The sequence below is a fragment of the Amblyomma americanum genome, chromosome 11 (genome assembly GCF_052857255.1).
Source record: "Amblyomma americanum isolate KBUSLIRL-KWMA chromosome 11, ASM5285725v1, whole genome shotgun sequence".
NCBI classification, from domain to species: domain Eukaryota; kingdom Metazoa; phylum Arthropoda; class Arachnida; order Ixodida; family Ixodidae; genus Amblyomma; species Amblyomma americanum.
In genome coordinates, this window is record NC_135507.1 from 16,295,234 (window position 1) to 16,307,794 (window position 12,561).

General features: G+C 45.0%; 1 protein-coding gene and 1 pseudogene across 4 annotated transcripts in view; both read right to left on the reverse strand.

Annotated features, from left to right (window-relative positions):
* LOC144109941 (inaD-like protein) overlaps positions 1–12,561 on the reverse strand; it is a 472,911-nt gene that overhangs the window by 165,290 nt on the left and 295,060 nt on the right. The gene's annotated exons all lie outside the window — the stretch shown is intronic.
* LOC144111701 (U2 spliceosomal RNA) lies at positions 2,129–2,301 on the reverse strand (annotated as a pseudogene).

A 12,561-nucleotide genomic window follows, 5' to 3' on the forward strand; every position in this document is an offset into this window, starting at 1 on the left:
CTCGCCTTCATGTTCGTGGCGTTGGTGTCCGACTGCAAAAGCCTGCTTTGATTGTGTTCCGCACACTCTATAAGCAGCGCGCTCTCCCTGCCACACTGGGAGGTGGCATGCAGTTAATGGTTGATCGCGCGAGATTGATCACCAAATGAACGCTGCGGCCTAGCTACAGCTGCAGTGCCGCATGTCAGCCCCAACGCTGTCAGCGCTAATGAATTCAGGCCATATCTCTCACCACCGCCACATGTATGAAAGCACGAATGAGGCGTCCACATATCAAGAGAGCCAGTTATGCGCCCTTCCGTTGCTCAAAGCCATCGCCGTCTAGAACATTGTCAACGCCAATGAGCACAGTGGACACCGACATCTTTCGCTTTGTATATCCTGGATTAGCTTGGCTAATCCACATTAATTTTCGTTTGCTGGCACAAGCTTCATTACTGAACGCGCTATCATTATCCTCAAAAAGTAAGTAAAGGAAGAAAGAGTTGCCGTATCTCTTTGCAAGAAGTTTACTTTGAGAAGCAATAATACCTTGAGAACCGAGACTTTTTGGGTGACAAGCTAAAAGGAACTAAAAATTTGTTACATGAGTGCTCGCAGCGCTGCACTTGTTTGTGCGCACACGCATTCATTATTCAGCAGTGTGCTGGGAAGGCAAGAGCAGTGTCCATGAATGTCTACGGAATGGTCCATGAATGTCTACGCAGGAAAACTAACAGCAGTTTTACGATGCGCTTGTAATCCAAGAGCAAGACGTACTCATTGTGGATTGCATCTCAGGCAACTTAGAATTGCCAATTATTTTTTTGTCACTTTTCCTCTGGCTTTGACTGCTTTTTTAAAGTTTGTGCCATCGGAAGCAACATCGGACTGGCTCGACTTAGTGACCACTTGCCGCGAATATCGCTAAGCACATAGGCTTTTCCCATCTACTTGCTGCTTTATTCTTGTTAGTTCTTTTGGAATCTGATATAAACTTTCAACTTCAACTCTTATTTTATGGCTGAACAAACACGTTGCTGAATGCGTCTTCGTGCCGAATGCACTTTGCACGCTGATGTTCGAAAACACTATATATTCGCGCCGCCGATTTCGACATTCATTTTTCCCTTACAGTAAGAGTATGTTGTTCCTTCTTTCCTATAAGGCAAACGCTATATATTCCATGCTTAATTTTTGTGTTTTGGTTAGTTTCCCCTCAATACGGCCAACGTTGTGGTTATATTTTGTTGGAGCAGCATTGAAAGACGTCTTTGAATGAACCCATTATGATAACACCAGTCGTACCTCGTGAATGCGCTATTCAGGCGTGCTGGCTGCCGTCTTCAGCTTAACGCATTGTGGAGGCCTTCCAACCAAATTCCCAAGTGCGAGATGGGGAGTTTTGCCTCCGGAGCGAGACTATACATAAACCGATGCGAAAAGGTTCAATTTCCTTTCAGGCAGAGTGTTCTGACTCGCAAAATGTTATACATTGTTTTTTGCGCTTTTTTATTAATAAATCATTATGCTCATTTCGAATGCAATGGGAGGATAAGTATGTCAGTGTGCTTGTTTACACAAAAAATTGAATCTCCATATTACGCTCTTAAATCGGAAGAAAGTGGATATTTCAGGATTTGGTCTATCAATTCCTAGAGCAGCTAAAAGAAAACAACTCCCGCAAATCGGCACGATCATTGGCGGTTACAGCAGCATTTTATCGCTGTTTATTTGAACGAAACATTTTTGACTGCATTATGTGCTGTATAAATCCAAGGGCCGGTAACCACTCCGTTAAACGCTTGTTTACTGTTGGTAGGGGATGTATATGTCAGTACAATTTATTGCTTGTGCGCTGTGTACTCGAAAAAAAAATGAATGACAGCTAAGTCAAATGGCATTAATTAAACGTAACAAATAAGTGGTAAAAGAAAACCGTACAACAGATTAGACACATATAAGGATGAAACCGTAAACAGAAATGTGTTCACTCACTGCTACTGCTGTGCGCTGATAGGAAGAAAGAAAAGGAAAGTGCACGGGCCTGCCTACTGGCTCAAGCCGAGCCACGCTCGCTGCCGCGTGCTGAAAGTAGGGGAGTTAAAGGATAGGAGAGCATAGATAGAAAGAAAAGACGCGCGCAATTATGTACCGGGCCGATCCCGGAGGCAGTGCAATGCCGGGCCGACCCGTGCCACAGTGCTTCAAGCCAAGCACTCCGCCATATTTTAAAAATAAGTTTAATATCTTGGGTCCAAGGACCCGCCGCAGATATTAAATCAGGTATCAGATATCATTCACTTAGTTTAAAAAAGAGCTGCAGTCCTGCAGAAAGCTCTTGCGAGCATGGATCACAGTTCCAATACACTGTAGGATCACAATTGGAAAAAACACAAAGGTGACACCTTTTCCGAGAGAGTTTTTGTTTCTGTAAAAATTAAAAATATGTGACTACAGCAACCACATAATGTATTTATGCGCAGATGAGCATACCACAGACACAATTGAACGTTGGTATGACTAACTCTAAGAGAATTCACGAGAGAAAAAAACCTTTTTCTCGCATAGATTTCTACAATCAGAAAAGTTTGTCTTCACTGTGCGCAAACTTGTACTAGTAACCAGACGGTTATATATTCAGTACGGGGGAAAACAATAAGCATTCAGGCAGTTTTGCACCAGAGCTATGCAGACTGGGTATAACATGCACAATATAAAAATTCAGTTATCGATTTCCTGGAAAGAACATCACATATCTCTCTCATTTTTAGCAGAACCACTGAAAGCGGTTATTAATATGAACTCGAATCGCAGGCCTTTCAGATAACGAAGGTGCGCTAATGCAAGAAAACTTCTTGTTGGCACAAATTCACCTCATGACTGTCTGAAATGAGGAAGTCTCCAGAGGTTCCTTTCTGAGTCGTTTATCATGCTAATGGCTCTCCTCGATCATAGGGAACATCGATTTCCTGAATACGAGATGACGTCGGCAGGAACGTTGCATGAGTAATTGAGCAATGGCGTGGTGGCTAGCACAAATGGCGAATTCGATATGCGAGTCATTTAACTCCCACAATGGCTTTTCATTCAAAAACGCGAAGGAAGGGAGGGGGGGGGGGAGATTTCTGTAGCCTATGCTCTCATGCGGCGTATTCTGATTGGACATTCGGAATTCAGCAACTGCCTGGAAAGGCCTGAGGAACACTGAAGACAAGTGCACATAATTTCTGTTCTGAATAAAATTTGATTGTTGTGCGTTGTGTGGCTACGGTGAAGAGCGTTCGGCATCGTAAGAAATATTTACGCTCAGAAATTTAAAATTTCAAAGGTAGCATTTTTTCCCGCTGCCAAATCTAAACCTTTGGCATTCATCGGGACATCGAGACATTTATGGACACCGGGATGCATGCTGAAAGTGAATGACGGCCTGGTACGACCTCAGAGATTCGCGTTTAAAACGTAGGCGCTATCGCACGACCAAAGAATAAAGGAAAGCGCACGCGCTCTGCCATCGCTTCTAGCCCTTTGTAAGACATTGGTGTAGATGTCTATCGCTTGCTTTAAGCGGCGGCAAACAGACAATTGTGCACCTATGTACAGCATTTTTTCATGCATGATAAAGCAAACCATTCAAGCTGTATTTATATTTCGCTAAGAGTCGTCCTTCGTGTTCTCTGTTCTTTTACAGCCAGCATGTGTACAGTCCGGCGCGGCCCTTCTTGGCGCACACGAAAAAGAATTGAAAACATTTCGAGATTTTCAGCTTTTTCCATCAGTCAACTTCCTCATAATAGCTCCCGAAGCAGAGCTCTGATTTAATGCAGATTTTTTTTCATACTTCGATGGACAGTGTATTAATACAGACCACATTTGCGGTCTCGTTATAAAGTCAGTGTTGCCACTGTGCACCACTTTCCTACAAAACCACTGGACGAATTAGGTTGAAAGTGATGTCTTTCACTTTGTATATTTGTTATCAGCGTAATTTTTCCATTTGTGTGGACGTGAGACGTAATGAAATTTTGTGTCAGAGAAACTACTTTGGGACCGGAGTCGTCCTACAACTTATATTTAAAAACAGTCGAAGGTAGCGACACCTGCAGTCTATCCGTGGTTTTTTCAAGCTAATAAATGCTGAGCTTTAGTGGATGTAGGCCTTCGGTCATTAAAACAGACTATTCAATTTCCACACACCTACCTCGAATCATCCTAGGTGGTATCTTAGCAACCACTTAGACGGCGTTCGTGCTGTTAGGCTTAATCAATGGAGGCTTTCTTTCCTCTGTTGAAGCTCACAATGTTCACCTTACGTTTCAGTTTGTACGGGCATAACAGATAAAGATAGATGCGATCTGTCGCGCATAAATACAGATTATTGGCTCCTGGTGGCTGTTTCAAGAAAATCCAAGATACACTTAGGGGAGTGAAGATTGCAAGTGGAAGATGTTTAGAAATTTTTTGTACTTCAGCATTTAATACGACTCGTTCCACTTAAGTTGTACAGAGACGACGCCACCTATTGTGTGATTGTTACCAGATATTCAACTATTGGTGCCGCAGAAAGTAAGCTTCTATCCTTTCCTCCCATTAGTGTTTCGTGGCTGTGTCAATCTTAAGCGGAGAAAATGAAGCTAATACCAAAGCTTAGCCTTCGCGAGCGACAGTGAGTCCGCGGGGCGAGTGACGGTCCTTCTATTATGCCTCACGGTCATTTAGCATTCTGTTTCTTAGGGAGTAATGATTAGCTTTTGAATGAATAATGGTTGTGGCAACGCTGTTACCACCCAAAGGGGACAACTCCTAGGCACTTTCGCTCCCATCGGTATAAGAGTCCCCTGTGTTTGCTCCAGACCGCCTCGCGCACTCTCCGACGACCCTGCCGTAAGACCACTCGGCATGAGGCTCACTCAGCACGATTCGAATGTTGCGCCTATTTCCGTTTCCCATTCCCAACGACAATGCCTCACCCCCCAGGAGAGCCGTTTGCTGAACGACATGTCGACAGGCGGCGCGCAGTGGCGAAGTGTTTGTCGGCGGTTAGTAGGCCAGTCTCTGGCTTCACGAAATACATCTATGTGCCCATGCACCTCTGGGGACTCGTTTGCTGGGAGAAGAGAAATGCTCTCATTGGGTTCGTGACGGCCGAATAAGAAGATTCAGGTTTCATTTCGTCCGCTTCAGAAGATGGGCGCGTGCAAGGGTTGACACCCATCCTCGTCGCAATTCAGGTAATCCTTCTATCTTTAGTATCCAGCATTTGCTTTCTAAGAAAATATATGAGCATTATATACCTGAAAGTATGTAAAAGTAACTTGATTGATCATTGCAATAAATCACAGCGCAGCACAATTGTAGCGCCAAAATAAAAGGACCGGTGTCTTCGGAAACAGAAATGCGCCGATAACTTTTTTTTACGATAGTAGCTGTATGCAGCACTTCGTGAGGATTAAAAGGTGACGATGTCCAAGAATAAAGTAACAGAAAATTATTCACTGCACCTGCTCACCACTACGAATGCATGTATTTAGTAATCACCATTGAAAATCTTTCTTGTGTGGTCGCTAGACAGGTTTGGAGGCGTCAATGTGGTCTGTACGCGGGGTGCAGGTGTCCACGCAGTACACCTATTCCTATCACTTTTTTCAAACAGGACAAGGCCTAAAAGGCTAGCTGTTTATTATTATATTTAATTTCCTTTGTAGTCATTCACTTACTTTGTCTTAATATTGTCCCAAGGTGCCGCGGCCATGAGAGTTAAAGACAGTTATTTTAAACAGTTAGTGAAATGATAACCTGATGTATTTTGTGTTATGTTATCGTTGATACTAACTAGTCGTGAATTAATTTTTTGTTTTCTTATGTTGTGTTACCTTGCCCCCCCCCCCCCCCCTAAGCTTCCAATATCTTCATTGCGTGTGATGTTATATGTCGTTATTTATGTACATCAATTTCTCATGGGTGCTGTAGGTACTTGTAATAAATATAAAATAAAAAGACACATTTGAAAAGATAGCAACTTAACCACAGCAGGCACGATTCACGTTACTGGTCCTTCAGATGCTGAGTCTAAAGTTAAGTTTCGAAATCCCGGTGGTAGCGGCATTTTTCGGGATGGAGGCGAAATGTCAGACATTAAAGGGACACTGAGGAGAAATTTAAGTTGGCTTGCATCTTTAGAATACCAGCTCCTGATCACAAAAACACCGCTCTTACTGAAAACAAAGCTCTTGTAAGGTACAAAATAGCAAGAACCAAAACACAGGTATCGCCACCACAGGCCAATCTCGCAACTACCAGCGTGGTGACACCATAGGACAGGAGACGCCACCTTGGAGGAATTTTCCTTTCAACATGGGGTCGCGAATCTCTGAGGCTGACAAAGGAAGGTTGCGCGGTTCAATATTGAAGTAAGTTTTGTTTTAAAACCGATAGTGCACTTTTATCACACAAGGAAGGCAGACAAAAGACAACCTGAATGTTGGAAGCAAAGAAAATCGATGCTTGGCGGTGCCACAGGCGGTCAGGAGAGTTTCGATTTGTTATGGCGCTTCGCGTCTATGAGTTTTGCGTGCCCAGTGGTTTTGTTTTTGACGCGCCGAACAGCAGAGGAAGTCCAAGTGCCGCGTCAAGTGCTAGTTAACCTCTGAAGGAGCCTGTTGAGGCTGGTCAGATGATCACTACGGTCGGTGAAAAATTATTATGGCACGATGGTCGGTGATCGTACAAGGCAGTTCGCAGTGTAAAGAGCACTTGTGTCTTCGCACGCTCGCCCGGCGAAACATTTCCGGCTGTGCCAGTCAACTTCAAACTACTTAACGGAAATCATTTATTAGGGACGGGAGACAAGGTACAAGGCACTTAAGAAAAATTGCTGATGGCCTAGCTCTGTTAGGCCAGGATATAAGTAGCGAAAGCGCGGAGACTTCTGCATCGGAAGAGTGAATTCACTATATGCGCCTTTATACATGGCTGGACTTCGTGCCGTCGTGGCGGAGTGGTAGCGTGTCCGCCTCCGATGCCAAAGGCTCTGGTTCGATTCCAAGCCTCGGCATATGTTTTTTATTATTCAGTGAGTTGGCGGGTGGTTTCAGTGGCTCCCATAGATGCCGCCACCGAATACGTTGGTTAGCGGTTAAGCGCAGGCTCTGTTAAGGCGCGTTTATACTCCGGCGTAACGCCCGCGCGTGCTGCACGGCGACGTCATGTCGGCCAAAGCGTGACCCTCTATACTCCAACTGCGCTTGACCGCCGACGCGTTCGGCGGCTTCGGCGCACTCTGACTGCACTGGCGGAGACTTGGAGCATGTCCTTACTTCGCGCCGAGTGCGCCAGCCGCCGCCGGCCCGGCCAGACTGATTCGGCTCCGCGGCGAGGTGCGCGTTGTGACGTAATTCAATACCTTCGGCAGTTGGGCGGAGCTCTTCTTCTCGAGCTCTCGGCTAATTTAATCCATTCACAGTACACATCTGAAGGTACATGCAAGTGGGCGAGAGAGCCCGATCCATTGGACCCGTTGGATCTAGCGGAAGCCGTTGAAGCGTCGTGCGTCGGCTTTAGTTTCAAGCCGCCAACTTTAAGTGCGACCGCCGTTGAGCACTCATCCGTTTTTTTGTGGCAAAAGAAAAATAAATAAATACCTTGGTCCTTGCAACCGTTGGAGACCTCGACGCCGCCTGCTGCACCGTGCAACCGCGCCGTTCAAGAAATCACAATCCGTTGGCCCCAAAGCCCCGGCCAGCCTCAGATGGGCGCAACGCGCCGACCTTGCCCTGGCCCCTCGCGAGTGCCCGCACTGGGGTTATGATATTTAATTAGCAACGGCTGCTCACGGCGGAAGGGGGAAACGACCCACTGGCGCCTAATCTAACCGTGCTCCCTCAAAAGCATCGCACGTTCTGTGGGGCTGAGGTCGCTGAAATGTAGGCCGGAGTTTTTGCGAGAACTACGTCGTCGGTTGCGGGAACGGGATCCATCGCAACACTGGCAAGACGCCGGTGCAAACGTAAACAAAGCGACGGTAGCGACCCCCGATAGATGCCTTCAACGTGCGGCGGCGGTAGCTTTCATTTCGGCAGCTGCTAGACCGCACCGCTAGCCGCCAGAAATCACGGAGTCTGCGTTTACGTCACGTTTCACGTCACTCCGTCCTAGGACGTCATGAGTGTTCTCCGTGACGTCATAAGAGTTTTCGAGTTTGAATCAGAGCGGCGGGAAAAACTTTTTCAACTTCGAATCCAAATTTCTTGGAAATAAATGCATCTTTCGCTCCCGGAGAAGCGACAACAAAGTCATGAAATGTCGAACTATCACATTTTGCTGACAAAAAAAATCTGATAGACTTCTCCTCAGTGTCCCTTTAATGTGCTGTGCAATGTCACTGTGCGTCGAAGAGCAGCACGTGGACAAAATGTATCTGAAGCCACTCCTTGTTCAGTATCTATGCAGTTTCGGAGTGCCACGCCTCGCACAACATCACTTCGTTGTTCAGTTGAAGGTTGATGAAATGCTATTCGAAATACCACTGCTGATTGCACTGCGCATGCTTCGCCGGCGTTTTCGAATCTGAAAGATGCGTTGGAAAGCTTCCAACGAGGAGGGTCAGAGTCAAGTCAGAGAGGGCTGCAGAGACTGACATTCCATAAATGTTAGTGCACTGCTTCATCCCAGCCGTAGTTAACTGAGCCCCTAGCAGCAAACTGTGGAAAAATTGTGAATGTTTGGTTACCCTAACACTAAGAAGATTTCTGACGTCAGTTCCGGTTCTAGCACAGTCAAAAGGAACTGTTAGCAGTTTCGTTGAATATAGAAAATTTGTTTTGCTGAGAGCATACTCCATTTTAAAACCATTCAAACAGACATTCCGACTTGTTCGCAAGGTCTTTAAATTCCCCAGCGGTTGCGTCAAAACAGTGTCCGGCGTCATAAACACGTTTTATTGCTTTTACTTTAAAATACTTTTTTTGGAAGGGGAGAGTAATTTTGTTGTAGCGGTAATTTTGAGATTTGATTTTCTTGTTTATTTCTGGGCAAATAAGAAAATTACGGTGCGTCTCACGCAAAAACCAGTAATTTTTTGGGGCGAAGCAGTAATACGGAAACGGAATGCCAGTTGTAGACAACACAGTGCTGTTCGCGTGCGTTATAATTCCTCCAACATGAACTGATCACGCGCACAACCTGGACACATTTCTTATTGTGTAAATAGTTTGCACATATTACTTCTCCCCCTATCGTCTCTTCCTGTCCCCTCACCTCTTGCATTTCATTTCTCCATTCTGCCCGCTATCCTTTATTTCCGCTGCCCAAGCTCAGGTGCTTCAGTTGATGGCAGATGTCGGGGCTAGCAAAAATCTTTTCTTTCCTTTTTACTATTTTTTAATAAAAAAACCACTACCATCACCAACCATTGCATTGAATTCATTAAAACAGCACGATCCGACGCCAGAGTATTTTGTATCTTTTTTGCAGTTCACAGGAGATTTCGATTTAATTAGTGAAGTTTCAGCATCCTATATCCAACTCGCACACCGAGTATTCGGGACGAGGCTTTTTCGAGGACACACTGGGCATCGCCTCGATGAAACAAGGAATATACGGGAACGGTTCATGGAGCAAGTTGAAAGCCAGGGTGCGCCTGCATCGTATGTGGAAGAGGGATTAAGAGAGCGGGTGGCGAAATTTGAGGCATCCGGATGATTGCGCGATTAGTTCCTCACTCTGAGAGGATCAATTCAGACAGCTGTTCCTTCCTGGCAGTATTCCGTAGCATGCGGGATCCATTCGCACGGCCTCATTTCCCCTGCACCGTGGTCTTCCACCATAGTTGTCATCCGCCTGGAAGCGGACAACGCCTTACAAAATAACGCGTTCTTCATGGATGTTTTACTCAGTCGCCCTCAGGAGGTGATTAGTTGTTGTTAAGGGCCGAAAAGCAAAACGGGGAAAGGACAGAAGGAATGTTAAACAGCCTCGCGTATGTAATACCCTACGAAGGTGAGCAAGCTGTTGAGACTGCTCGAGTAATTTTGAGAAATACCTGGACTAATGTATAGAATTTGGGTCCTGCTAATGATTTATTATTACGAGACAGTGCAAGACAGGCAACTGCGCCGGGCAGGCGTCCCTCTCTACTTGCAGAGCTTATCCTTAATACTTTACGTTCAGAAGCTGGCCTTAAAACCAAACTTGCATTCGCCTATAATATTCGAAAACCATATTTTATTTAATGTATTTTTAAACCAGCTGAGATCATGACAGAATAACGAGGTCTGCCGCTTTCTGCTGGAATACAGCTGCAAATTAAGCTTAGCTGAAAAAGACACGAAATGAATACAGTTATGGCCTAGAATTAACGTGTGCTTTGTAGAAAGAAGGCACTCCAGTGTGCACAGGTTATATTTAGCTTTACTTCATTGGCATTGGAAGATAATTATCTTTTTAGGTAGTGGTCTTATGAGATAAGGAGCCTATAATGAGAGGCCTTGGTAGATAGTTCACGACGGCCCTCCATCACCCAAGCCATTCTTATCAACTTTTACAAGCTAACCCGCAAATCTGTAAGACAAACTGCGCGAACAAGACGGAACGTAAGGCACACAAAAGGACAGACAAAGCGCAGTTGCCATAAAAATGTCGCAAAAAACAGGAGCAACAGAAGATACGATACAAATGCCGGATTTCTTAACATGAAAATGCCCGTCATGAAGGCTAACGGTAGACTTAGGTTAAAACTGCAAAAGCTCTGGGAACTGTCAGTGCTATTGCCTGCGGTGTTCTTGAAGTCAACTTCACCATGTTCGTCAATTTTGTCTGCGCTTTGTCTGCTTTTTTGTGTGCCTTACGTACCGCCTTGTTCGCGCAGTTTGTACTCATTCTCTTCATTATGAACCAACTAGCCCGCCAGAATGTCCGCAAATCTGCCCAGCTTCCTTTATTTAGCTGTTAGTTTGCTCTTTACTCGGTACTAATGAGCAATTACTTCCTATACAGAGGAAGGTTTAATTAGGGATTTCTCCTCTGAACGCTACAGTGTGCTCATTTGCGATGAAGCTTAGGTAATCCAAGTTTGTCAATGCTTAAGACGGGTCTTGCAATGTCCCTCCTTGTCATCGACTCGCGCACATGACAGTAAGGAGTAAGCATTGCTCACAGATTAGCGCAGCGTCGGAACTGTCACTGAGAAATGTCCGGGTAGGCAGAGGCAATTAGGACTTTTCCCGGAAAAGTTTATCTAGAGGATAAACACTCGTCATGGGCGTGAATTAGTCGAGTGGCAGACGATGATACTTATTTGCGTTGAAAGGTACAGATGTGGCGGTGTCGTAGGATATATGACCTGATGTAGATAACCACGCTCTGATTGTTATACGAGTCAAGGCATATTCAGCAAGAGGCATCGTTTTTGAAATTTGCTGGGGCAAGACAGGAATTGTTTTAAGAGTATTAAAATGTAAAGATATGTAAGCAATCTGAGCTCTGTCTTTTCGTCTTTTTATGCGCAGGGTAAACGAAGTAAGGCTTTTAAAATATCAAACGGAAACGATAGTTAGTGAGTAAAATTCGAGTGCCTAGGTTATCTGGCCAGGCTGGAAGATTCCAGGCATAATTGTAGAGATCAATCTTATAATGAGTTACGCAGTTCATGTGTATGCTTATATTGAGATTTTAGAGAAAGGAGTGGCCCTGCTCGTGTGGTTTTAGTATAAACAGTCGGAAACTCATTTCTCATTCTATGCCTCCAGACATTATACATTATACATGTCTTCTTCCGGACATTATAGAAAAAATTATCTCGTTTTATACGGTTCGGTTTATGAGGTTTAACGTCCTAATGTGACTCAGGCTATCAGAGACGCCGTAGTGAAGAGCTCCGGAAATTTTGACCACCTGGCCTTCTTTAACGGGCACTGACATCACACAGTATGCGGGCCTCGACAATTTCGCGTCGATGTAAATTCGACCGCCACGGCCGGGATCGAACCCGCGTCTTTCGGAAATTTTGACTACCTGGGATTCTTTAACGGGCACTGACATCACACAGTATGCGGGCCTCGAGAATTTCGCGTCGATGTAAATTCGACCGCCACGGCCGGGATCGAACCCGTGTCTTTCGGGCCAGCATCCGAGCGCCACAACCACTGAGCCACCGCGGGGCCTTTTCTCAGGATACGTTGGCACCGCAGTGCTATAAACAATTAATATTGATCCGTAAGTATGTGTTATGAAGTCTGCAGCTGCTTATTCAGCAGATCAACAAATAACCAACCATTCGTTTATTGCAACTCAGGTGCGTCTCTGCCAGTTTTGATTGCAATGTGTGATCTCCGCAGCTTCTGCCTGAAGTACGGTAACAAGTGTAGATGCTCTTCAAAGAGCCAATGAACGGCGCTGCCTAATACTATCCTTGAATGTTGTATTTGTAATATTTAGTGTAACCATATTATTTAGGTAATCTTTTCCTATTTAAACGATGCTTATGCTTTTGCTTGTTAGCTCATACAATTTCCTGTGCACATCTGCCATTATATTTTAAGCTAGTGCTGCTAGACATCCTGGTGGTGTTGAAATAACTGTATAAAA